Raw genomic sequence first — 26,837 nt, forward strand, 5'->3', positions numbered from 1 at the left:
CAAAACCTTATTATTTTCTTTGTCTAGGCAAACTGTGCTAAATGTACTCATCGAGTGAACACATATATTTTTATTTTAATATCTATCAAGTTTGATATTACTTGGTAAATTTTTTTTAGAATATCGAAGAATATAGAAAATCAGTATTTTAAGTGAACTTTAAGTAAGTCCCTTAATTTAATGTGAGATATAAGAACCGTTAGAGTGAACATTGGTTTTCGTTGGATGAGATCTTCAGTCGAGGAGGCGCTTGCAAATAAATAAATAAAACATATTAAAAACAAAAATGGTTATAAGATTTTTTTAATGTAACTACTGCTATTAATGTTTGCAAAAAATATAAAGGCTTTTTAATTCTTTCCATTTTCCAAGAACCGTATTGTAAAAGAATATTGTATGTTATTATGGTAAATTATTAGATTTTTATTTTTTATTTTTTATTGCCTTTGTAGGCAGACGAGCATACGGCCCACCTGATGGTAAGTGGTCACCGTCGCTCATGGACGTCAGCAATGCCAGGGGCAGAGCCAAGCCGCTGCCTACCATAATGTATGTATAATAAGAAAATATTAACGTTACTAGATTCGGATACTTGTACGTATATCATTAAAAAAAAAAAAGAATTATTCGGACGAATTCCATAGCTTTAGAGAAAACAAAAAAATTCTATACACAAGTAAAGAGCTTACCATCTCCCTGGTGTGCAACATTTATCGAAGCCCATACACATCACGACCTGTATGCGGACATCTACCTAATATAAGGTCTAAATCTCAATTGTATAGTACAACAGTTCTCTCGATTTTCAAAACGGAACGTATTGCTGGTTTATACTAGAAATAGATAGGGGTAGTGGTAACTACCCGTGCAGAATCACCAAATACCTTAATACCACCACAATATCGTCGGTAAATTGAAGGTGAGTTAGGTACTTGCCGTTAACATTGATGCAAAGTCCTTACCAGTCCCGAATTTTGAAAACATTCTCCAATGCAGCGGTAAACAATTACGGAGAAAAAATCTCGCCCTGCCTCACGCCCGGCTGTAGAAAGATGGGTTCCGAAGCTGGGTCCTATAATCGGACTGACATAGTTGCGTTTTCATACAAACACTTTGATACTTTGGTAATAAATTTGGCACAGTTGGAGAGACTGCAACACGACCCAGATCTCAATCGAATCAAACCCTTTCTCGTAGTTCACAAATGCTAAGCAAAGCAGCAGGCTGTAGTCGTCGGACTTTTGTACAAGCTGCCGCAGCGTTTGAATAGTCAACGGTACTATAGCCTAAGGAAGAGAGGCTGTCCCAAAACAAATTCCCAGACAGTCCCAGAACGAAGCGTCGCTCGATGGAGCAGGAGTTGGGCGTCTTGGGTATGAAGTGAGAAGAGTTAAAACATACTGCCCAAGACCGAAGTAAATGGAAGGATTTGATTCGAGCCCTACACTCCAGAAAGATATGTAATAGGAAAGAAAGAAAGAAGAGACTATAGTCTTTTCGACAACTGGCATATTCGAATGACTGGAAGTCACCAAACCTGCGCACGGTTCTAACTCTCGAGGACAACATATACAATTACTCAGACGTGAGATGGGTCTATAATTCTTCAAACGGGTATTGTTCTCATTTTTGAAGGAAAGTACCATCACGGAAGGAGTATGACGGAATTAAATAAATTCTGAAGTGCTTTAAGAACCGGTTTTCCACCAGCCTTTAGAAGTTCAGCAGTAATTCCACGATCTTTTGGTGTCCTGTTTTTCCTTAAGCGGTTTGATATCCATTCGAATTTTGACGACGTTTTATATTCACAACAAAACAATTTCATAGAAATATTTCGCATGCATAATCCAATATTACGTTGGAATTCAGAATCGTTAATCCGTCGGAATGCTCCGTTGTATCTTGATTTGAATTAATATCTCTGGAGTACATTTCAAACGCATTCCTGCAAATTGTGCCCCGTGTATCAATGTTAAATTGTTCTGATTTTTATTATTTCCTTAACCTTACTCTCTGATAAGTTCATGGACATTGTGAACGATCCAATATTTTTGTAAATTATTTACTATAATAGTGGGACAATACTTATTTTCGATTTTCTTGGTCACGATACCCGTCCATACTGAATATTAGTGTTGAATATTTTATTTATATCTAAATATCGTAACAAACATAAGAGAGCGAATTTTACAATTCGTACAATTATTAATGACATAATTGGTGGAATTCACGGGATCTACCTCCCTCGTCTGCCTTCTTCATTGAAGTTTTGGCTCTTGGACTTTTCATTCAGCTAACAGTATTATTGTAACTACGCTATATATTGTTCATGTGGTTTTTGAAGTACATATTAATGTTTTTTTGGTATTATTTACCTAATTACCTTACCTATTATTTACTGGTGGTAGGACCTCTGGTGAGTCCGCACGAGTATGTACCACCTCCCTGCCTATTTCAGCCGTGAAGCAGTAATGCGTTTCGGTTTGAAGGGTGGGGCAGCCGTTGTAACTATACTGAGACCTTAGAACTTATATCTCAAGGTGGGTGGCGCATTTACGTTGCAGATGTCTATGGGCTCCAGTAACCACTTAACACCAGGGCTGTGAGCTCGTCCACTCATCTAAGCAATAAAAAAATAATTAAAAAAAACCTAAGCTGATGATGGTCTAGAGAGACCATATCAGCGTCACTCGGCTAGAAGGTAAGCTCACGGGGCTCAAACCTAACGTTGTTGCTGACACGAACCCTAGTAAGAGCCGTGCTTTGCAGAATCTACCACCGGATCGGAAACGCGACCCACTGAGAAGATCCGGCGAGAAACTCAGTGGCCTGTGTCTATGGGTTAATATATTAATGTAATAGGCATTGAACGGTCGGTTAGTTCTTTTGTCATCTATTTTATGTACATAATATGAGAACGGTCAATTCGTTCCTTGTTGTCTGGTTCGTGTCCGTCTTTTAAAAAGTCAAAAAGAGTACTGCCTCTCAAATATATTAAGTGTATAATCTATGGTACTGCCTGCCCCTAGTCACGTACGCCCTCGTTCCATTTCTCTTTAGTTTCAAATTCTTGTCAAGTGTCCGTCTTAGTCTGCGTCTAGTCATTGTAGGTCCTATGTCCTGCCAAAGAGGTTACACGCCACGACAAGGCATGTAAGCATTTGAGTTTTGATGATCACTTTTGTTTGCTCTTGGTCGGAGTGTTTAGTATATATACGTACATAAGGATGTCTATTAATTTTTGGTTCCAATAGTATGTACAGGGAATCCTAATTTAGGACCAGAAGACCGTGTGTGACCCGGTTATTGCTATTATATTATTATGCATTTTGACGCTGTGTGCCATTGATTTTAATATCCACTAAAATAATAACAGAATTTGTTACTTTAAAAAGAAATAGCGAGTACAAATACCTATTGAATTTAAAGTTATAGGTTGTTTGTAAACAAACAGAAAATTAAATATTGCTTTCCCGTTTTTTTGGTCTGAACTGTACACGTTATTCGCAAAAGTGTCGGCTCAGAAGCCGTCCGAGCTCTTTGCATTGTTTAAATTTTGATTAAAAAACACGTATTTTTTCCTATACTTTGACGTTTCACTAATTCAAAACAACATCGATGTTTTCCGTTCCTCGTTTTGCGTCCCTCATTACGGACATTATTTCATTTAGTCTATAATTATTTGTACATTTGATTATCGGTTTAAATGGGGTAGCGAGCGTTACGGGCGAACAATTAATTAAGGTACCTTAGCTCCCTACCGATTTATTAAATCGGTAAAATAATTCATGTAATTTAAAAGGAGTACGTCATAATGTTAACTTGTTTTAGGAGTTTCTATTCATAACCTTTTGTTTACATTAAAGTAGAATATTATAAGAATAAAATATCGATATACGTATGTATATTTATTGTTATCTTCTAGGGGAACTATAGTCCTTAAATAAAAAAATGATTTTCAATTAATTGTAATTAATCTTGAGCTATCTTTTCATACACGTTACAGACGTGAATTCAAAGTCCGAATTATACTACAATCGTTTCTATTCTATTCTATAAGCCCACAAACGTCCACTGCTGGACATAGACCTCCTCTCTATTCTATAAGCCCACAAATGTCCATTGCTAGACATAGGCCTCCCCCAAGCGTCGCCACAAAGATCGGTCCTGCGCTGCTTGCATCCAGCTGATCCCCGCGAACCTCGACATAATATTGTTTATTATCCACGCACTCAAATAATCATAGACTAGCGATCCAATCTAGCTTCGCTCGGGTCTTTAATAAAAATTTCAACGTTATTTGACGTAGTTTTATTTTTTTTAATAAAAGAACACTTACTATAATAACTATAATAGTTAGACATATGCTGTCGCGTCACTTTTAGTAAATTATAATGTGTTCTACAAAGTCGTAGTACATTATTTTATTCTATCATCCATAGTTTTCGCAGGGCACGCGACGTAAAGAGTATTAAAGGTAATTTTTTACACCTTGGGTTACATTATTGGAGTTTTAGTAAGGATCCCTAATTTTTTTTCAAAAAAGATTATAGCCTATGTCACTCAGGAATAGTGTAGCTTCGAAACAGTGAAAGAATTTTTCAAATCGGTTCATTAGTTTCGGAGCTTATTCAATACAAACAAACAAACAAATTTTTCTCTTTATAATATTAGTTTAGATCAAATAACTCATTCGAATTATGGTTTATCAGACATAAATTAACGATCAACAGTGATTGCCGGTCATGTTAGCGCGAAACGTATTCTCTCTGTCTACATTGTGAGTATAACGCGTACGATGTAATGAATATTCAGGAGTTAATGCTGTGACAAGGCATAAATTTGGCTGAGCACGAAACCTAGGATGCCGGAGCTTGCCACGTTTTTATTCAACTCATTTTTACACGCTTTATATTAGCTTCACTTGTATGTATGTTTGTGTGTTTGTAACTGACTCCTCTAGACGCGATTTTGACCCACTTTAAACGGCCAGATTTCATTCAAACTTTGTAGATTTATCGAGGACCGATGACAGTTCAATATAAAAAAAAATATGAAGAAATTGAAATTCACCTTAAATAATAATTATTAATAATTTATTTTCTAATTTTTTGTTGAATTTTATACAAAGTGTGTTTTTTAGTTTCTTTAAACTATTCTTTATTTTTTTATTATCATTTTCGATGGATAAAAACGGCTACCTTCAGACGTAAATAAGGTCGAGATTTAAATTGTATTGTTTTGGAGTTTTTCATTCGGAATACGTACTGACCGGTGTCTTACTTACCTGCAATATTAACATACTACATTGAACAATTTTGCGGAGAAATTCACGGTTGTGATGTTGTAATGTGATTGGTGATTGTCGATCCTGAATTGATTTAGAATGGAAACGAGACGACAACCTCGCTCTACAATATGCCTCTACAGGGTATTCCAGTACTATGGTTACACAGCGCGCCTTCGCAGAGAGAGTCTGGAAAGTGCATAATTATGGGCAATGTAGATGGTTAAAGACCTCTGAAGTCTAGACTTTGGTTAGACTTGGCCGAAGAACTCAATATGCTGATGCATCAGGCCAAAGACCTTAGCAAGAAGAAGAGCTTTCTGTAGCGTTTTTGTCAAAGCTGCGATCCTCATCAGTGAAGGAATGATTTAAGTAGGAAGAGGAATGTTTAATTCGAGAACATGTCTTCAAAAAGGTACGACATGTTAATACAGTTATGTTGTTAATTGATAGTGTTGTTTGTTATAAATAGCTAGAAATATTTTTTATGCTTAGATAGGTGGACGAGCTCCGGCTCACCTGGTGTTAAGTGGTTACCGGAGTCCATATGCATCTACAAAAGGCCGCTACCCACTTTGATAAACGAGTTCTAAGGTCTAAGTTTTAACAGCCCAACGACTGCCTCACGCTTCAAACCGAAACGCATTACTGCTTCACGGCCGATATAGGCAGGGTGCAGGGTGGTGATACCTACCCGTGCGGACTCATAAGACGTCCCTACCGCTAGTAATTACGCAAATTGTAATTTTGCGGTTTCGATTTTTATTACACGATGTTATCTTTCAGCGTGGAAATCAGTAGTGAGCAAATAATCGTAAATAATATACTTCTTTTGGTTTTATGGCTCGACGTTAACGGATTCAAATGAACAACATAAAAGACAAAATGAAAAGATGCAGCTGCAAATTTACATAACTATGAAACTGTGTTCAACATTATCCAGATTTTTCAAATAAAATTGTACTATAAAACGCTAAAGGACTATTTAATTGCGATCCAACTATTTTTTATTTATTTTTGTTGTCTCATTTGTGATGTGAAGCATGACATTCAGGCGCTTTGGCAGTAAAGAAAAATAACAAATTGCTATGATGGCAAAAGACATGACGCTCTCGACTCCCATGTATGTCCCATTTTATACTGGTGATAGGGCCTTTTGTGAGTCCGCACGGGTAGGTATCACCACCCTGCCTATTTCTGCCGTAAAGCAGTAGTAATGCGTTTCGGCTTGAAGAGTACAGCCGTTGTAACTATACTAAGACCTTAGAACTTATATCTCAAAGTGGGTGGCGCATTTACGTTGTAGATGTCTATGGGCTCCAGTAACCACTTAGCACTAGGTGGGCTGTGAGCTCGTCCACCTATCTAAGCAATAAAAAAAAATGTGTACTTTATGCTCAAGCCCACTAGGCCTTGATAAGGCGATCCAGCTAGCGTAGACTGGGTGAACGTCTCACTTTCCAGTTGGGGCAGGTGCTAGCCGGCCATTTGTGTTTTGGGTGGTGGACCGCTTAGTCCAGAGGAAATCAACGATGGAGTTCCGCCACTGTGGACGAGATGTTCTGTTGCCATGAGGACAAAAACAAAGGCTTGGCTGCTCCAAGTGGCTGTGGCAGCGCCGTGTCCTCGTCGCTCATGCAGGACCACCCTGTCACTCCGAACCATCGTGCTGACGATGTTGGGTAGTCAGGAGTTCTGGAAGGCGATACTCGATTTCTGTGAGTCCACCATCTCGCATAAAAAGGACGTGAAACGGCAGAGCAAGAGCTTATCAGAGGAATGATCCTTCGCCGCCGAGAAGGGTTGGGCAGGGACCGGAGTGGGGCTATGGTCCGAACAATACAATAGTGGTCCCCCTCGATCCTAGCGACAAGCCTACCGACGCAATCACGATTACAGTAACTAATACACTACTACAGTTGTTGCTTCTAATTTGTATTCGAACCTAACTTTATTATTAACTAGCGACCCGCCCTCGCTTCGCTTCGGAAACATTAAAGCACACATGAAACCAAAAAAAAAAAAAAAAAAGTAGCCTATGTTCATCAGGGACAATGTCGGCTTCTAATGGAAAAAGAATTTTTCAAATCGGTCCAGTAGTTTCGGAGCCTATTCGAAACAAACAAATCTTTCCTCTTTATAATATTAGTATAGACTAGCGGTCCGCTCCGGCTCCGCTCGAGTCTTTAACAAAAATTACAACGATATTTGACGGTATTTTATTTAAAAAAATAAAAGAACACTCATTGCGGCATAACTATCATAGTTAGACATGTGCTGTCGCGAGACACTTTTTGTTAATAATAATGTGTTCTACAAAGTCGTAGTACATTATTTTATTCTATCATCAATAGTTTTCGCAGGGCACGCGATGTAAAGAATATTTTAGGTATTTTTTTTACACCTTGGGTTACATTATTGGAGTTTTAGTAAGGATCCCTAATTTTTTTCAAAAAAGATTATAGCCTATGTCAATAGGGAATAGCGTGGCTTCCAAACAGTGAAAGAATTTTTCAAATCGGTTCAGTAGTTTCGGAGCCAATTCAATACAAACAAACAAACAAATCTTTCCTCTTTATAATATTAGTATAGATTCCATAACTCAATCATGCTCCAATAACTAAATTCGATAATTACACGTGAACCGATTTAGTATGTTTCAGGTTTCAGCTTAAGCTTAGTGTTATCGGTATAGTAGGAAAATTTGAATTTGTAAGGGCCTTTTTTTGTTAGCTCGGAGTTAGTTTTATTTTTGTTTCTACGAACTCATGACTATATTTTGTTACCACATGTTTTTGTTATTCTCATAAACGATTGAAGAGTGAATGTTATTAAAAATGCTATCGTCTAATTACAGCAATGGTTAGAATTGTGTAATGTAATTAAGACAATGAGTACGATTATACAATGGGTTATTATCGCGATTTTCACATTTGATAGCTGCTACTTATAATGCTCTACTATAGAAAAGTAAACGGTATCAATCCGCGATCATGGCGCTTGCAAACAATGTCGAAATATCGGGAACTCATTAAATTTGAAAAACATAGCAAGAACCCGTAAAACAATAATGTTAATAATAAAAATATTCGCGATATTCTAAACAAGTTTGTAAGATATCAAGGCGGTTTTCCAATTATTAAATAGAAAACATTAAACATAATTCCGTAATAGCGCGTAAGCTAGAGAATGAAAATGGTACTTATTTTAAAGTATCCTTTTCTTATAAAAAAAATAAAATTGCTTTTAAATAGTCTGGCTCCTGTACACATCGTTTTGAACGTCAAATTCAGGATGTAGCCGTCTGTGTTCCCACGTGTCATGCCAAGCGTTAAAAAAATTATAGTATTTTTACGAACCTGAGAAGCGTTGAGTTTGCGTTTAATAATAATTTGTATTAATACAAGCGTGTGCTATCAAAACCTGTATTTTTTTTAAATAAAATTTAAAAATGTTGCTTATGTTTATCAAGTATGTACGTATGTATGTTTGTTTGCAGCGCAATAAGAACTCTGTATATACGAGCTTAGCGTTGCAACTGCCTAAAGCTCAAAACCTAGATCATGTATTTATTTTTTCACAAGAACAATCTATTATGTTTTCGCGAATGACTTGCTCGATGGCACTGTTACACTCCCTTTATTGTGCCCGTATATTATAATATTATATATGTATGTATATTTCATTGTGCTATCTTTTTCGGACACCATCTTTTGGACATTTCCGTTTAAAATTATTGCTAAGTGGAAACCTTTTTTTATAATGTACCTACTTTTTTTTATTGCTCTTGTAGGCAGACGAGCACACGGCCCACCTGATGGTGAGTGGTTACCGTCGCCCATGGACTTCAGCAATGCCAGGGGCAGAGCCAAGCCGCTACCTACCGCAAATATACGGTCTCAGGGCCGTCGTGGTTTGTGATTTGAAGCGGGTGATCACTTACTGCAATACAATTAAGGCTTCGATTTCAAGTTTCAAGTTAGGCAGCCCAATTTATCTTTCGATAATTATTAGCTCAGTAACTGTTGTATCAGTGTTATGTTAGATTGCTTGTATATTCATTCAGATAAAGAAATAATTTTAGAAACGGTTTTTCGATAAACCGTGCAGATGTACGTGTTCCGTTTGCGACCAGCTCTCGCCTAAAGATATAATCAGTGGAAAAAATTGTCTCATTAATTAAAGCAAATTCAGCCGCATTAGCGACGATGCGTCTCGTTTTAATTGAGAGTGGTGCAGGAACCTGGAAAATGTACCGGCAAAGCCACAATGGCTCTGTTTCATACATTTAAAAAATTTAATTTCATAATTATAGTTTACTCAAAATACATAGCGGTGTCGCTCGTATTTAAATAACTTTTATTATTGATGAAATACTGTATTTTGTATAACATTACAAATGACGGTAATAACTATATTGGAAAATAACGAAGTCAGTTTCTCAATATTCCTCTTTGTGCGGTGAAAATGCATTTCGTATCAGTGTCAAAGTTACGAGACTTTATGGCTTTTCCAATTTAAATAATTTTATTTTGATGTCTGCTGACTGTGGTAATAAATCCACACCAAGTGAGCCGTCATTTGTCTTCTATTATTTAGATTATTTAGATTAATATTATAAAGAGGAAATATTTGTTTGTTTGTTTGTATTGAATAGGCTCCGAAACTACTGAACCGATTTAAAAAATTCTTTCACTCTTGGAAAGCTACGCTATCCCCGGGTGACATAGGCTATGTTTATTATATTTAAAAAAAAAATTAGGGATCCTCACTGAAACTCCAATAATGTAACCCAATGTGTAAAAAAAATTACCTAAAATTCTTTACATCGCATGCGCTACTTCCCAAGCGAAGCCGGGGCGGGCCGCTAGTAAGAAAAAAAAAAACTGTCTTTAGTCAAGATATCAAAACCCATCAGCATATATTTTCTGTGTACACACTCGAATAAAACAATAATCTTAAAGGTATGTAATCATGACAGGTATTGATTAATCACTCAATCAGTATAGAATCGATTCAAGGGGGTTCGATTAATCATACTCACGCATTATCGCGTTAGGGCGTTTGTGTTAACCCATAAACTATTTGACATCAATAACTTCCGGGCAATTTGACTTGTGAACCTATTCAAAGAGTGGAGTGTGGTGGCAACATTCGTGGAAACATCAACGCCTGTTACGGCACTTTCAGGCAAATGCCTATTTCAAGTAAACGTGTTCCCAACACGTGCTCAAGAACGACTTCCACAATGAAGATATAAAATATCAGGTAGTAAAAAACGAGCTGTCACAGAATTACTGTAGGCTGAGCAGAATACTAATAGACCATCTGAAACAGAAGTCATGCGTCATGCACGGAAAATTCGTTAGGTAATATATTTTAAATGTGTAAATCATCTCGGTTCTTCATTTTGGTTACAATACTAGTACGGGGAAATGGGGTTTTAGTCGGATCAACTTCGATTAGCATCACTTATCGCCCCAAACGAATCGGCAGAAGTCTGGCGATTTTCTTCTTACCCAGAAATAGATCGAGGATATTGAATTTTAGCAGTTTCTCTGAATAAATGAATGTTCCATGATATAAGTTATAAGATAGCCTTTATTAACAATCTAATTTAAGTAAAATTTTTATTTATTTTAATAGTTGAGACACTAGCGCTAAATTTTAAATATGTTAGTAAACACTTATCATCTAGTTTTATTATTCGACACCGGTTTCTTGATCGTCTTGCTGTACAGCATAGGCCTCCCCAATGGTTTTCAATAATGTTCTATCCTGCGTTTTTCTCATCCAAGTCGTTCCTGACACTTTTTTGATGTCATCTTCCCATCTACGTTGTTATCTTCCTCTATTTCGCTTTTTATATCTTGGACACCATTATGTCACTCCTTTATAGTATTTATCAAAATTTATTGATTATTAAGCATAATACAGATATCCGAATTTGGTTTTTTCTAAAATCCATGTCATTGTTCTCTGACCGCATCGGAACCTAAAAACATCATGAAGCGTCCAATGTCCATCGTCACTCATAAGGAGAACTTAATGGAATTGTAATACAGTCCTCTTATCGCCAGTGAAAACAAAGGAAAATAGAGGATTTATATTATATTTATAATACAATTTCAACCTCAAGGTGAGTGGCGGCATTGATGCTGTGATGTCTATAGGCTCCGGTAACTATTCAACATCAGGTGGCCGTGAACTCGTTCACCTTTCTATTTTATTTCTACGTATGTTTTTGTGCATAATGCAGTATAGGTTATTATAAAATAAATAGTGCTTGTGGCGTTCTGATATAATGATAAATGTTACACTGTATCACTCAACTGTACTTTGCCTAGTTACTCGATATCAAGTTTCATGATGAATGAAACTGTATTAACACTTAAAATTCTTAACTCACTTCCTCTGCTTCGCTTCAGGTGATCTGTTTGCTGTTTCTTGACATCCTTGCAACGCTTTTATAGTCGATATTATGACATTCCTAGAGTTATCGAGAACATTCCTCACAAGTGAAGTATTTTCGAAATGCGTTTCCGCCATTTGACAGTAGATGGCGTTGTACTTCTCGAACGTTCTCGATTTTACTAGTTCTTTTGATATTCGTTTGTGCTATTCGACGATAGTAGGCGTGGCTCTTACCGGCGTAACAATATAATAATGCTAGCGTTCAATGTCCCTATGTAATGTAAAGTACACAGTCCATTCGCATCGCCATTTCTTTTCATACTTTCTAGACTCTCACACTTCTACGTCTTCACTTATTCCACATTATAAGGGGTCGGCGCATGTTCCCTTATCATGCTGCATAGGGGTTTGGCTTGGGCTTTACGACCGGCCGATTGCCTGATGTCAATCCTCTTTTGGATATATCCCCAGTACCTAGTAAATACATTGTAACGTGTCATATGGAATAGTTTTTTCTATTTTAGGCTCGCACACGATAAACCGAATTGTTTATTGGTTAAAATGAAAATCAATTTACTCAACGTGAATTCAGTGAATAAAGCGTTGGAACAACAGTATCGTGTTCAATTGAATCAACGAAAATATATTTATTTTGCGTATTTACTAAAGGCAGGGCACTCATTATGAACACGCACGATGTTGCATTTTATACGAACGTATTTATTTCTATATATTTAAAAATAAATGACGGTAGCTATACGGTACATGCTACATTTATCACACATGGATGTTTTGACTAAAAACTTTAAAACTAAAATGAAAAAGTAAAAAAAAAAATGTAACAAATTCGCTGGACATGTCTCCACTTGCTCTTCCAGTAAGTCCATTGAAGTCTTACTAATTTTTCACAAATTTACTACGAGTAGTTCCTTATTTAATTCCATTTAATTTCCTTCGATTTCAACCCTTAATTAATTTCGACAAATAAACTTCAATTCGTTCACCTCCATTTACATTTCATAGAGTAAAATAGGTAGGTAACTTTATTGAAAAACGATTAAACAAGACACTGGCAGCAATGGCATCGCATGAGGCAAATTGCCAGAACCAAAAAATAAGGAAATAAGACGAGTTCTGAATTCGGAGTACTGCCGCAGGACCCATGTTTATGAATGCTTCTTATTTGTGAGCATATCTACCTTGTGAGATGATTTTAATGGAATTTGAATGAAAAAAGTCTTTGCTTGAAATAGGAGGAACATTAAATAAGTAGTGTTATGGCAGGTGGTGGTGGTGGTGGTAGGACCTCTTGTGAGTCCGCGCGGGTAGGTACCACCACCCTGCCTATTTTAGTCGTAAAGCAGTAATGCGTTTCGGTTTGGAGGGTGGGGCAGCCGTTGTAACTATACTGAGATCTTAGAACTTATATCTCAAGGTGGGTGGCGCATTTACGTTGTAGATGTCTATGGGCTCCAGTAACCGCTTAACACCAGGTGGGCTGTGAGCTCGTCCACTCATATAAGCAATAAAAAAAAGTTTGATAGGAATGGAAGGTAGAATTGTATTAACTACAATCGTATTAATTGGTATTAACTGCAGTCGTTATTGACTTATCTGTTTAAAATATTCTATGGTAATATAAAATAGCCGCCTAAGTATTCTGAGCTTTTGGGATTATTACTTGATAAAGATAATAGTAGGCTTTTATGAAATTAGAGGCAATTAGGCCTTAGATGACCTAATATAACATATTTAAAACTAGTTTTATAGTTTAATCTCGGGTTTTTTGTTATTGTCGTTATATCTACTATTTTCAACGTTTCGAATATTTTTTTTGGAAGGTTTTAACGACGAATGGAAGATCTTCCACTGAGCGGATGATATTGCTCGGTAGACCGACGGTCCGAATGTTGTCGTTCGAAATTTGTATACTCGTATATGCAAGTTCATCTTGAAAATGTCGTAAGCGAGATTCAGGCATATGTCAAATATCTTGTTTTTTTTATTGCTTTATTGGGTGGACGAACTCACAACCCAGCTGGTGTTAAGTGGTTACTGGAGCCCATAGACTTACCCACCTTGAAATATCTGTTCTAAGGTCTCGGTATAGTTACAACGGCTGCCCCATCCTTCAAACCGAAACGCATTACTGCTTCACGGCAGAAATAGGCGGGTTTGTGTTCTGTGATGGCTACCGCGATGGCTTACTTTACGGCTTTACAAAAAAAAGGGAGATTAAACTGTAAAAGTAGTTATAATTAACTAAAGTCCGCGTGACGCCGTGACGCGGGTAGGAGGTACGTACCCCATCCTGAAAACAAAAACTTTTTATTATTTTTTATACGACTCACGAAAATTGCAGAAGACTTAACTAGTTTATAATATTATAATCTTGAAAATGTTTCAAATTATAACCATTATCCGTTCTGTAAAAAATTCAAATAGTTTGTTATTTGAAATTATTCAAGTCATTGCAATTATTTCGTGTTACTTTAGTTAAATATTTTATTTATGACGATAAATAAACAAAAAAAAATATAAATGTATATATCTAAAATTCCCATAATCAATCAACGTAGATTTCAACTCGACCCAGTATAGGAGATCACGAAAATAGTTGAGCGAACCAAGTAACTGACGCGTCGAAACTGCTCATAAATCATCTTAAACGAATCCGTTCGGTATCAATCATACAGTCTTTACATTTAATACGTTCCGAGAAAAGAAATACCCTTTATTTACATAGGAGACCGGGAGTCGAATACGAGATCTGCACTATTATGTAAATGAGATCACGTCGGGACCTTTAAGATATGGTATCCCCAACAGAGATTCGGACTCTTGATCTGAAGTAACGTTGTAAACACCGCTTATGGAAATCTATCGGTGCGGTGTTGTTCCCCCGTTTGGACGTATCGTTTTGTGCCATCTCGCTAACGCAAATATATGTCGAAAGCATACTGATCAGGTGGGTCCCTTTTGAGATCGTCCGGATGTTTTTATACGGTATTTCCCCGAGGTATCATTCCGTTGGATACCTTTTGGCAGTGCTTCGGGACGTTTCGCGTATGTACATTGAATATAGAAATGCTCAGATCTTTTGGACGTTCCCGTTTAAAATTTTTAGTTAGTGCAATCAAAGGTACGTCACTTTACACCTATCGCGTTATATATCGACGACAAGCCCGTGTTCTTTTTTTTTTGTCAGTGTAATGTTGAATGTTTTATTTACTGGTGGTAGGACCTCTTGTGAGTCCGCACGGGTAGATACCACCGCCCTGCCTATTTCTGCCGTGAAGCAGTAATGCGTTTCGGTTTGATAGGTGGGGCAGCCGTTGCAACTATACTGAGACATTAGAACTTATATCTCAAGATGGGTGGCGCATTTACGCTGTAGATGTTTATGGGCTCCAGTAACCACTTAAAAACAGGTGGACTGTGAGCTCGTCCAACCATATAAGCAATAAAAAAAAAACGTATCACAGAATCCTAGAAGTCGTAAATTTTATGCACATTATATTTCTCTTTCCGAATACGATTTATGGAATACCTTTCAACTACAGTTCTGAAACGCGGTAATCATTGCTTTAAAGTTTTAAACAAAAATCAATTTTCTTGTATCTCTGACCGGGACGATGGGTAAGATCTTGTGTTCAACCCAAATTAAACTATCGAGTTAAAGAGCTACATAGTTGAGTAAACTAACCTTGGAAATCTGCTTTCAGAAACGTAAGACTACTTTTTGCTCATTTTTTATTTTATTACATAGATGGGTGGACGAGCTCATAGCCCACCTGGTGCTATGTGGTTACTGGAGCCCATATACATCTACAACGTAAATGCCGCCACCCACCTTGAGACATGAGTTCTAAGGTCTCGGTATACTGCTGCTGGCTGCCACCCTTTAAACCGAAACGCATTACTGCTTCACGGCAGAAATAGGCAGGATGGTGGCACCTACCCGTGCGGTCCTATCACCAGTAATTAGAAGAGTGGTTCATATGAAAATATTGCTCGTTCTCATTAAAGATTTTAAGAGTTGTAACTAGTTAGATAAGCTCAGCTTATGCAAACGCGGAAACGGAAGCTTTCGCCGAATTAAACAGGCTCTTAGATTAAATCTTGACTGTTTTAATTTCACGTCAATTAATCTTTTTCGTTTCGTTTTTCGTTATAAAACGTGAACGGAACATTTTCTGTCTTAAAAGACTTTAATTTTGCTTATTATGAAAACAATTTATTTACTGTTTCATTTGAAATTGTTGTTTTAATGAAATTAAAAAAACGATTATTAAAAGTTAAAGCTTTCTGTTGATACATTTTTCCGTAAGATTTTTGTTTACGAAAACTTTTGCTATTTTTAATGAATTTTTTCGTGCCTACTTTCAAAGGGAAATTGTAAAGTAGAAACTCAGGACAGATAAGATTTAAATATTATAATATTATAATATTTTTGAAAGATCTACTTTTTCATTTTTAATTTCTCTTAGTTAATATCTACTCTTCTTGCAGCAAATGAGTTGGAAATTGTTACGCTTCTAGACCGAATGGAGCGGATAAGCAAGGAGATGGAACTTTCCATAAACAGGTCCAAAACCAAAGTCAGCCATGGTGGATAGGTCTGGAAAATTGGAACTCACTGGCGTAGTGGACCACTCTAACTACCTGGGTTCCAACATCAGTAACAATGGCGTGCGAGAAGGAAGTGCACCGGAGAATTGGTATGGCCAAGAGTGCCATGACTCAGCTCGGAAAAATCTGGAGAGATTGCAACATATCCGTAAAGACCAATACCAAACTGGCACGGACTCTAGTCTTCTCGATTTTTTCGTATGGCGCTGAGACCTGGTCACTAAAATCTGCAGACCGCAGACGCATTGACGCCTTTGAGATGTGGTGCTGGAGAAAGATGCTGTGTATTCCGTGGACAGCATTTCGGACCAACGTATCAATTTTGCAAAAACTCAAAATCTCCTCGCGGCTGTCATCCGAGTGTCTTCGCAGAGTCCTTGAATACTTCGGTCACATTGCATCTAAGGATGGCAGCAATCTCGACAGGCTCGTTGTGACTGGTAAGGTAGATGGGAAAAGACCTCGGAGGCGCAGCCCAATACATTGGTCCGACAAGATCCGCACCTCTCCTGATTCCACGTTTCACAACGCCCTCCACACCGCCAGAGATAAGAATAGATGGAGAAAGATCATGCGTGCGAAGGTGATACAAAAAGGTGGTCACGACTCTCAGCAATGAGGAATACGGCGCAAGAAGGAAGTTAATATATATTTTATATATATCTATATCTTTTGAGTATAGTCGCATCGCTTGATATGAAATCATGTCATAAGAATGTTTTTCAGTGCTATAGCTGTAAAAATAGTTCTACAGATCCTAGATACAGGCTCTAATTATACTTATAGCATTGTAGATGATAGGTCCTATAATTTTTTTAATAGAATAACATTCAAATAAGCATCTCCTTACTGGTGGTAGGACGTCTCGTGATTCCGCACGAGTACCACCACCCTGCCCATTTCTACCGTGAAACAGTAATGCGTTTCGATTTGAAGGGTGGTACTTTTAAAACTGAGAACTTAGAGCTCTTGTCTCAAGGTGGGTGGCGGCATTTACGTTATAGATGGGCTCCGGTAATCATTTAACACTCGGCGGGCCGTGAGCTCGCCTATTCATATCTATCTATCTATATATATATCAATGAATTGCTGTTCGTTAGTCTCGCTAAGACCCTATCATCATAAACGGCGAACCAATTGAGTATGTCAAAGAGTACACTTACTTAGGCCAACAAATTTCAGTGAATGATATAATGTCAAAAGAAATATACACTAGAATTGGGAATGCATGGAAGTGCTACTGGCGGCTAAAAGAAATTATGAAGAATAAAGAAATCAAGATGCATGTCAAATCAAAACTGTACAACACCTGCGTGCTACCAGTTCTAACCTATGGTTGCCAAAGCTGGGCTCTCACCAAAGCGCAAAGCAAAAAATTAGAATCATGCCAGACAGCTATGGAGAGAAGCATGCTGAATTTAAGAAAATCAGACAGAGTACGAAACAAAGTCATTAGAGGTCGCACTAAGATACAAAATGTTTCAACTAGAATTCGGAAACTAAAATGGCAATGGACAGGACATACAATAAGAGGCATCGAAAAATGGAACAAAAGCATAGTGTTTTGGTACCCTAGAGATAGAAAAAGGAAACGGTTCAGACAGATTCGGAGGTGGGAAGACGAGATAAAGACGGTAGCAGGAAAACTATGGACAAGGAAAGCTCTAAGCCGAGTAGAGTGGAAAGAAATGGAGGAGGCCTTTGCCAAAGTTGGGCAAACAGACGAAGTTGTCGATGTCATCGACTCGGCAGAGTCGTTAATTTAAGTTTATTATTTGTAAATATCCTTTGCGTCTGAATAAAGGCGTTTTTATTATTATTATTATATATTATAAATTTTATACATAAGTTTAGGTTTATACATTAAGTAGGTTTTATTTATCGATTGAGGCACTACGAAGTCTGCCGGGTCAGCTAGTTAGTAATAAAAAAGCAAAATAAAGTTCGTCACAAAACGTTATACTGTGTGTATTGAATCTCGGCTTTGACAGTCATTCGAACGCTGTGTTCAAATGTCACATTCAACGTGAATTTCTGAAGGCAGTCACATTCGAAAAGAGTTAGAACCGGGGAATACACAGCTTTTCCATAAGACCTTGACGTATGAGAATATGGAAGCGACAGTCGGCTCAAAATAGAACTTGAACATGTTCTTAACATTTTTTATTTTTATTTTTTATTTATACTTAACAAATTATACAATAATTATACAAATACAAAAAAGAAAATACAATAAAAACAGATAAAAAAAGAATGTCTAAATACTATGTACAAAAGCGAGCTTGGCTCATTCATGAGTTTTCTTCCAGCAAACCATTAGCGGAGAGAAATACGATGTATAAGAGGGGAAAAGTGTACAATATAAAAGGTATAAAAACGTGACTGCTAAACTAAGGTTTAAAAAAAAAATACACAACCATTATGACACAAATAAATACGTAATGTATCTAACATAAAATGAAAAATGCATATAAATAAACATACATAAAATAATAACTTAAATAAAAATAAAGTGACAGGAAATGTTTCTTCATTTGATTCTTAAAAACTTCATTCTTCTTTTTGTGTGTATTTCGTTTGATATAAAAAACGCTAATACTCTTCTTTGCTTGTCCGCCTAAATTGAATATCGGTAGGCAGCGGTTTGGCTCTGACCATAGCATTGCTGAAGTTCGTGGGCGACGGTAACCACTCACCATCAGGTGGGCCGTGTGCTCGTCTGCCTACAAGGGCATTAAAAAAAGTAGATAGCGAAGCAGGCCGTAGCCAGAAAGAGAAGATTAGCGAGGGGAGATAAAGAAAAACACGTCACCATCAGGCCGTGTGCTCGTCTGCCTACAAGGGCAATAAAAAAAATATGTAATTGTTCTGATTTCGCTATTTATCGATTTTGTAAGCTCGGAGTTGAAATAGAAGACGAAAATAAATTTATAATATTTGGTATATACGTATGATATATGTACACAGACGAATTTTTTTTTGTTGTCAGCATTTTTAAGACCATGACGATGAGTGAAATACATGTGTTGATAGTCTCCGCGTTCCTAAAATTGGCTACTTTGGGTAGATGCTTTGTTTTTACATTAGTATAGTCCACAGAGATTATAAATAAAAGGCCATCAATTAGAGAAACAAATTTGAAGTCTCAGTAGCATTATATAAAGGTTGACCTAAGTTTTAAATCCATCCAAATCTTTGCTTTGCTATTATTATCTTATATTAAATTATGAAATCCCTAAAATTTTATGCTTACAACCAAATAAACATTGTTTTTCGTTTTAATTTTAAGTCACTCACTGCCTCATTAGAATCAATTTCCTATTAGTGTATATCTGATTTCTATAAATTCAATAAATATGCGCTATCTAGCATATTTTGATTCCATGAACAATACATATTGCGTACTCGGTAGCTGGGAAATGCAAAATGAGTTGCAAGTGACAGCGGCAACCGCAGCGAGTGCTCCTAAAGATAACTAGTACCACTCGATATTCACAGCTCTTTGAAATACATTGCTATTTGAAGAGAAATAAGAGCTATTTTCGAATATCAGACCGTTGCATTGTATTCTTGAGGGCATACTGTAAGAGGTAAAACAAACCCGTTGAAAACGAACGTATTACAATGTAAGCTCGGGGATATTTTGTTATAGTTTGTTGACGATTTAAGTAATTGGATCGCTTTAATGTCGTTCAATTCAATTGCAAGGTTTTTTTTTTTTTGTTGCCTAGATATGTGGACGAGCCCATAGACATCTACAACGTAAATGCGCCACCTTGAGATATAAGTTCTAAGGTCTCAGTATAGTTACAACGGCTACCCCACCCTTCAAACCGAAACGCATTACTGCTTCACGGCAGAAAAAGGCAGGATGGTGGCACCTACCCGTGCGGACTTACAAGAGGTCCAGTGATTACGCAAATTATAATTTTGCGGGTTTGATTTTTATTACACGATGTTATTCCTTCATCGTGGAAGTCAATCGTGAACAATTGTTAAGTACGTATTTCATTAGAAAAATTTGTACCCGCCTGCGGGATTCGAACAACGGTGCATCGCTACATACGAACGCACCGGACGTCTTATCCTTTAGGCCACGACGACTCCAAAACTTCTGTCGTAAATAAACTGAGCTCAAAGCCTCTCTCTCTCTCTCTCTCTCTCTCTCTCTCTATCTCTCTCTCTCTCTCTCAAAGCCATATGTGTGCTTAGTGCGAGTTTTGTAACGTTCTTGATAGCGTAAAAGCTAATTCAAAATTGTATAGAGTTGGAAAGTTTGTCTACAGGAGCAACGGGAAACTAATCAAAGCGAAGCCATCTAGTGGCCGACGCCCGTAAACATTTTTGTTGAGTGCTCGAGTTGCTTATCAATAACTAATTTATGTGTATTATCTATGTCTCCAGCTTCGAAATACAGCGGCGATGATTATTTCGTGACTGATATAGGCGGTATTTGAATTTCTACGCCACGCCCACAATACTATCCTTCATGTGGCCTTTATACCTTGTTTTATCTCGAATCATAATGTGTAATCATTAATCATATCTCAAGTAACTTTATACAAAGTTTGCTTTCTTTCTTTTTTCTTTTTTTTAATGAGTCGTTACTGGTAGCCCTGAGGCCTTTCCAGTTTCACCAGGTCAGGTGGGCAAGCCTTTATACTAAGTAATGAGGTATAGGAGACATAAGCTCACCTACTTACCCACAGAAATAAAGAACTAATACAACGAAAACACAGTAAATGTAAAACTGATGCAATTCCGAAGCATAATATTAAACATAGCCATAAGTTCTCGTGAGTCGGAACGAAACAAAATCTGTGTTAAGAAAAGCAACAAAAAATCTTTTACTAAAACCAAATATAAAGTATTGTTGCTTTTCCTTTCAGAACAGGTTTGCTTATGAAAATACGTTATGAAAATACCTAGACGTTGTCTTAAGACGTTGAAATCCTTTATTTCGTACCGAAGTCGGGTCGGGTGCAATTTAAATGGTCTTTATTTTAAAACTCGTCTGCGAGACACGCGAATTTACGGTGAACTGTCTCGCTGCAAAGAGGAATGTTTTCATAAATGGTATTTTACGGCTTTTATGGCTTTCTCGTTTTGATAAATAAGGCCGAGAATGTTGCGTGATGTCTGCAAGTTGATTTACCGGTGGCTACGTGCCGGAATTGTAATCGGCGGCTACGAGAATCGTAACGGATTAAGAGGACAGATAAAGCAAGGGATTTTTCGAAGTTTCTCGAAAATTGTACATATTTGAATGAAGCAGATTTTGTTTTTAATATTGTCGAGCGAGCATTTTTAGTTTGATACCTTTAGCAGAGCTACCGAGAGGTACTTGACTCTGTAGTTTTCACTCATCTTGGATCTTAAGTACAGGCACCGGAGAGGACGTTCCGAGCTCGGACGTATCCTGCAAATTTTGTAACGAAACTACGAAGTTACAGTAATACTACCAAATATAGGCATTTTTTTATTGCTTAGGTGGGTGGGTGAGCTTACGGCCCACCTGGTGTTCAGTGGTTACCGAAGCCCATAAACATCTATAATTTAAATGCCGCCACCTACCTTAAGATATCAGTTCAGTATAGTTACAAAGGCTGCCCCGCCCTTCATACCGAAACGCATTATTGCTTCACGGCAGAAATAGGCAGGGTGATGATGGTACATACCCGTGCAGACTCACAAAACATCCTACCACCAGTAATTATGCAAATTATAATTTAGAATAGTTTGTGTTTTTACATAAATTGATAATGTTTTTCGAACTGTTTACATTTTTATGCGCGTCTACGTCATGGTATAATGATGTATTAGTAGGAATCTGGGTGGTAGGAAAACTTGTGAGTCCGCGTGGGTAGGTACCACCACCGCGCCTATTTCTGCCGTGAAGCAGTAATGCGTTTCGGCTTGAAGGGTGGGGCAGCCGTTGTAATTATACTAATACCTTACAACTTATATCTCAAGGTGGGTGGCGCATTTACGTTGTAAATGTCTACAGGCTCCAGTAACCACTTAACACCAGGTGATAGACCTTGAGCTCGTACGCTCATATAAGCATGAAAAAAAAGGAAGTTTGATAACATAAAATACATTACAATTTAATAAGGATCCCTATTTCTCAGAACTCGAAGCATTGGTGGTGCGATATCAAATCTAAACTAGTTTACTGCAGCCGGAGTTGCGAGAGGGATATAAAAATGTTTTTTTTTTCCGACAGCTATCCGCGTGGGGGCTCTCTGTCACGTAACGCGGCGCAGGTACGTGCGAACTTCATGCGTCTAAACGCAGCACACCTAGTATAGCTACAAGCTGTATATCAGTAGACAAATAAAAATGGCATTACGCTAAACGAATAATACAATATAAAAACAATTTCTTAATCTAATAAAATACGATTTTTTAAGCTATCGCATAGCTTCTATCGCGGGCCTTGAGCGCAGCGACTGAATCAAGAAATTCCGTAACGAAAATAACCTGACACCCCCACTACGCTTACTACGTAGCTCGCGTTCAACACATTCACACGTTGCGCTGGTGTAGTGTTTGTGAATAAGCGCGCGGCGTGACGTCGCACTGCATGAGCATCATGAAAAGTCTGCCCGTCTCTCTCTCACGCGGTCTAGCTTATGAGTGTGAAGGGGACAGTTAATGTTTTGCTTTTGTTAATGTTTATAAATATAGCGTGGTCTTATTTTTATTATTGTTTTAATATTAAATTATTATTGACTAATTATAATTGCATAAGTTGATAGAAAATGTTATGCAATAGCTTTACCGCGGTAGTCCCCGTCTTTTTTTTATTGCCTTTGTAGGCAGACGAGCATACGGCCCACCTGATGGTAAGTGGTCACCGTCGCTCATGGACGTCACAAATGCCAAGGGCAAAACCAAGCCGCTGCCTATCATTAAGTACTCTCCGCAAGCCTCGTTTGAAGAAGGACATGTCATAGCGCTCGGAAAATACCGTGGAGGGGAGATCATTCCAAAGCCGGATGGTACGTGGCGAATTTTGGTTCGTCGTTGCATAAAAAAAGAACACGCGCGCCATCTGTCGTGCGTCAACTGCGATATACTAGCAATATTTTCGACGTGTCAAGCTTAGAAAGATTCAACTTCATCGGTCAATCGACGAGTTAGCGTGTTGCAGATCAATAAAGAGTGTTTTGCACACAATTCATTTTTGTTTGTTAACTTATTTTTCATTGCGTAGATGAATGTACTTGGTATTAAGTGACTACTTTACTGGTTGTAGGATCTCTTGTGAGTCCGTACGGGTGGGTACCACCACCCCATCTATTTCTGCCGTGAAGCAGTAATGCGTTTCGGTTTGAAGGGTGGGGCAGCCGTTGTAATTGTACTTGAGACCTTAGAACTTATATCTCAAGGTGGGTGGCGCATTTCCGTTGTTGATGTCTATGGGCTCCAGTAACCACCTAACACCAGGTGGGCTGTGAGCTCGTCCACCCATCTAAGCAATAAAAAAAAAACTATACATATTTTTTATTTATTTATTGCTAAGCTAATTGTATAAGTATACATAATACGCGTGGATAATACCAATGCTACAAATAACAGCTACTCGTAAGCGACACAAAAAATTCATAAGGCTTTCGAAAATTTTATCTCAAACTTTCCTCCACTATCCAAAAAGCTCTTTGAACGTACTAAAATGAATTTCAGCTCATTTCCTCTGGGATTCAACTTGAAACATGTCGCCTGAAGCTCCAATTTTACGATCACTGGTACTCATACACTGTTCCTAACTAACTTTTCTAAACTTAATACAAGGCAAAACTTAATATATATTTTTATGCTTCCTCATCAGTGAGAATTAGATAAAATGTTTGACTGAATTTTTTATAAGAAAACAATTTCATGATTTAAACATAGAAGTGGGCTACATTTTGCAAAACGTCTCACGATTTAATAGATCTAATGCGGTCGATGAAGACACCACAATCGCGTTATTAAGGCCTTCACCTATCTGTTGTTAAGGGTTTTTTTTTTTTTTTTATAAATAAATAATAAATATTTATTAATAATCACGCAACGTTAACTAGTCCCGTGATAAGTTCGTAAAGAACTTGTGTTACAGGTACCAGATAACGGAAATAAATGTAAGATTTTTATTATACATATACATATATTTAATATACATCCATAACCCTGGAAAAGACATTTATATTTATCATACAAATATCTTCCCTTGGTGGGATTCGAACCCGCAACCCCCTTGTGTAGTGACCATGTCACTTACCACTACACCAGACGGCCGTTAAAGAGTCCATAGACAATGTAAATGTTCCAACCCACCTTGAGACATGAGTTTTACGTCTCAATTGGATTGCATGGCGGTTGTGCCAACCACGATTCAAAAGAAAATTCATGATTGCTAATCGTAAGTAACAGGTACTAACATAATACCAGCATAAAACCTGCAGTATCTCGTTTTGACAATAAATGAAGTGATTTCAAATAATGTGTGCAGAGAAACATGAATTCAGAAACCGTTGTAGCTGTAAAAATAAATCAAAACCCTATTGCAACAGGCAGTATCAACGTAAAAAATTAATGGTATGATCTTGGACAGAGGAGACAGAGGTTGCATTTTGCCGGGAACGTTTTCTTTACCCTATTTCCGGGGAGCCGAGAAACGGAAATTCGATTTAGAACTTTTCGCAAAGCTGATGAGGCAAAGCATTGTATTGTTGGTACGAAAGGAATAATTACAATTTTGGTGCTTTCTAAGGTATCAAATTTTACCTAATTTTTTGTTGTTGGTTACAGAAAATTTGTTGCCCACTGATTACGATTTCTCATCGTCACCGATGGACTTAGGTAATGTCACCACAATCATGTCACTTCCCGTTTAAGTACTGCGATAGTTAGTACCTTTTCCGACTTCAACAAAGATGAGTTCGACTTATGTGTTAAAGTTTAATTAAGTAATGTTTTTTATGTTCCTTTGTTTAATTGACAGCTGATGCTTATCGTGTCTCATTTAGATCATTTATCACGATTTGACCTGTAGTTTTGAGTTATCTATAATAATCCATATTTAATTAACTTGAACTACATTAATTATAAAATATTCTCATTTTTAGTGATTTTTTTTTGTCATATCATATTTTTTCTGGGAATCGATTTTCTTTTATTATTTTGTTTTTTTTATTAATTTTTATTACACGTTTGAAATAGTTAACAAAACTGGCATTAAGACTAAATGAATCGAGATATATAAATTATATATAGCTTGTATTGTTTACTTAACAAACTTAATTATTGTGTATTGGATTCGTCGGGCTGGAATATTAATTAATGAAGCTAGGAACTTTGATGTAAAATTTATTATTGTATTTTGACTATACATAAATTAAGCTAACGATGTCACATGATATCGGGATTCTCTTTGTCTCTAACTATTATTTCAAACGCTAGATTTCAAGTCATTAGATTTTTACACGTTTTTTTTTTGTTTTCAGTATAGATACAAAGGCTGCCCTACCCTTCAAACCGAAACGCATTACTGCTTCACAGCAGAAATAGGCAGGGTAGCGGTACTTTTTTAGGGTTTGATTTCTAATACACGATGTTATTCCTTCGCCGTAGCAGTCAATCGTGAACATTGGATAAGTACGTATTTCATTCGAAAAATTAGTATTTGCAAGCGGGATTCGAACGCTGGGGCATCGCTAGATACGAATGCGCCGGACGTCTTATCCTTTAGGCCACGACCACTTAATTCGATTAAAGCATCCATCAAGCATTGATCGACTTAATTAGTGCATAATAATATAATCTGTAGATTAATTAACTCAATAACAACATTATCCTAAATATGAAAATACTGGTGATATGGCATTTTGTGAGCCCGCATGGGTAGGTAGCACCGCCGTGCTTACGCTACTGCTGCGATACAATACTGTGTTCTGGTTTTAAGCACTGCTATAACAAATAACAATAATAAAAAAATAATAAATAACTTCGAACAAACCACACACTGTCGATCTCAAATTAGGATTACCTGTGTTATTAGTGTCAATGACTGAAAAGCATACTTTTACGTTTAAATATATTATTATACAAGTATAGATAATAAATAGCCAGACGAAGAGCAAAACAAACCTGTTCTTTACAAGAATGTTTGGTCCGATGTGGGAATCGAATTCACGATCCTCGGTACAATTACAGTTGCTAAGTACTGCAACACCGAGTCAGTCGTTAAACTACACTGTCTATCAATCTATCAGCCCACAGACAGTGGTCGGACATAGGCCTCCCCCAAGCCTCGCTACAATGATCGGTCCTGCGCTGTTTGCATCCAGCGGATCCCTATAAGCTATACTACTTAGACTTAATGCCCCGAGGTGGGTAGCGGGCGGGATTCAGGCTGTGATATCTTTGAACTCCGACATCCACTTAATATCAGGTAGATTATGCAAATAAAATAAAAACACATGTGGCACTCAGGGACTGCCGCGGTAAAGCTATTGCA

At 37.3% G+C, this 26,837-nt stretch overlaps 1 protein-coding gene across 1 annotated transcript in view; it reads left to right on the top strand.

The window, feature by feature from the left end:
• Positions 1–22,580: 22,580 nt before the first annotated feature.
• The window catches only part of LOC114239787 (adhesion molecule nephrin), a 241,423-nt gene continuing 237,166 nt past the window's right edge, over positions 22,581–26,837 (top strand). The window contains exon 1 of the mRNA XM_089732570.1: positions 22,581–22,599. The gene's annotated coding sequence lies outside the window, so the exon portion shown is untranslated. The remainder of the gene's footprint in view (positions 22,600–26,837) is intronic.

The sequence above is a fragment of the Bombyx mandarina genome, chromosome 13 (assembly GCF_030267445.1).
Source record: "Bombyx mandarina strain Sakado chromosome 13, ASM3026744v2".
In the NCBI taxonomy this organism is placed as follows: domain Eukaryota; kingdom Metazoa; phylum Arthropoda; class Insecta; order Lepidoptera; family Bombycidae; genus Bombyx; species Bombyx mandarina.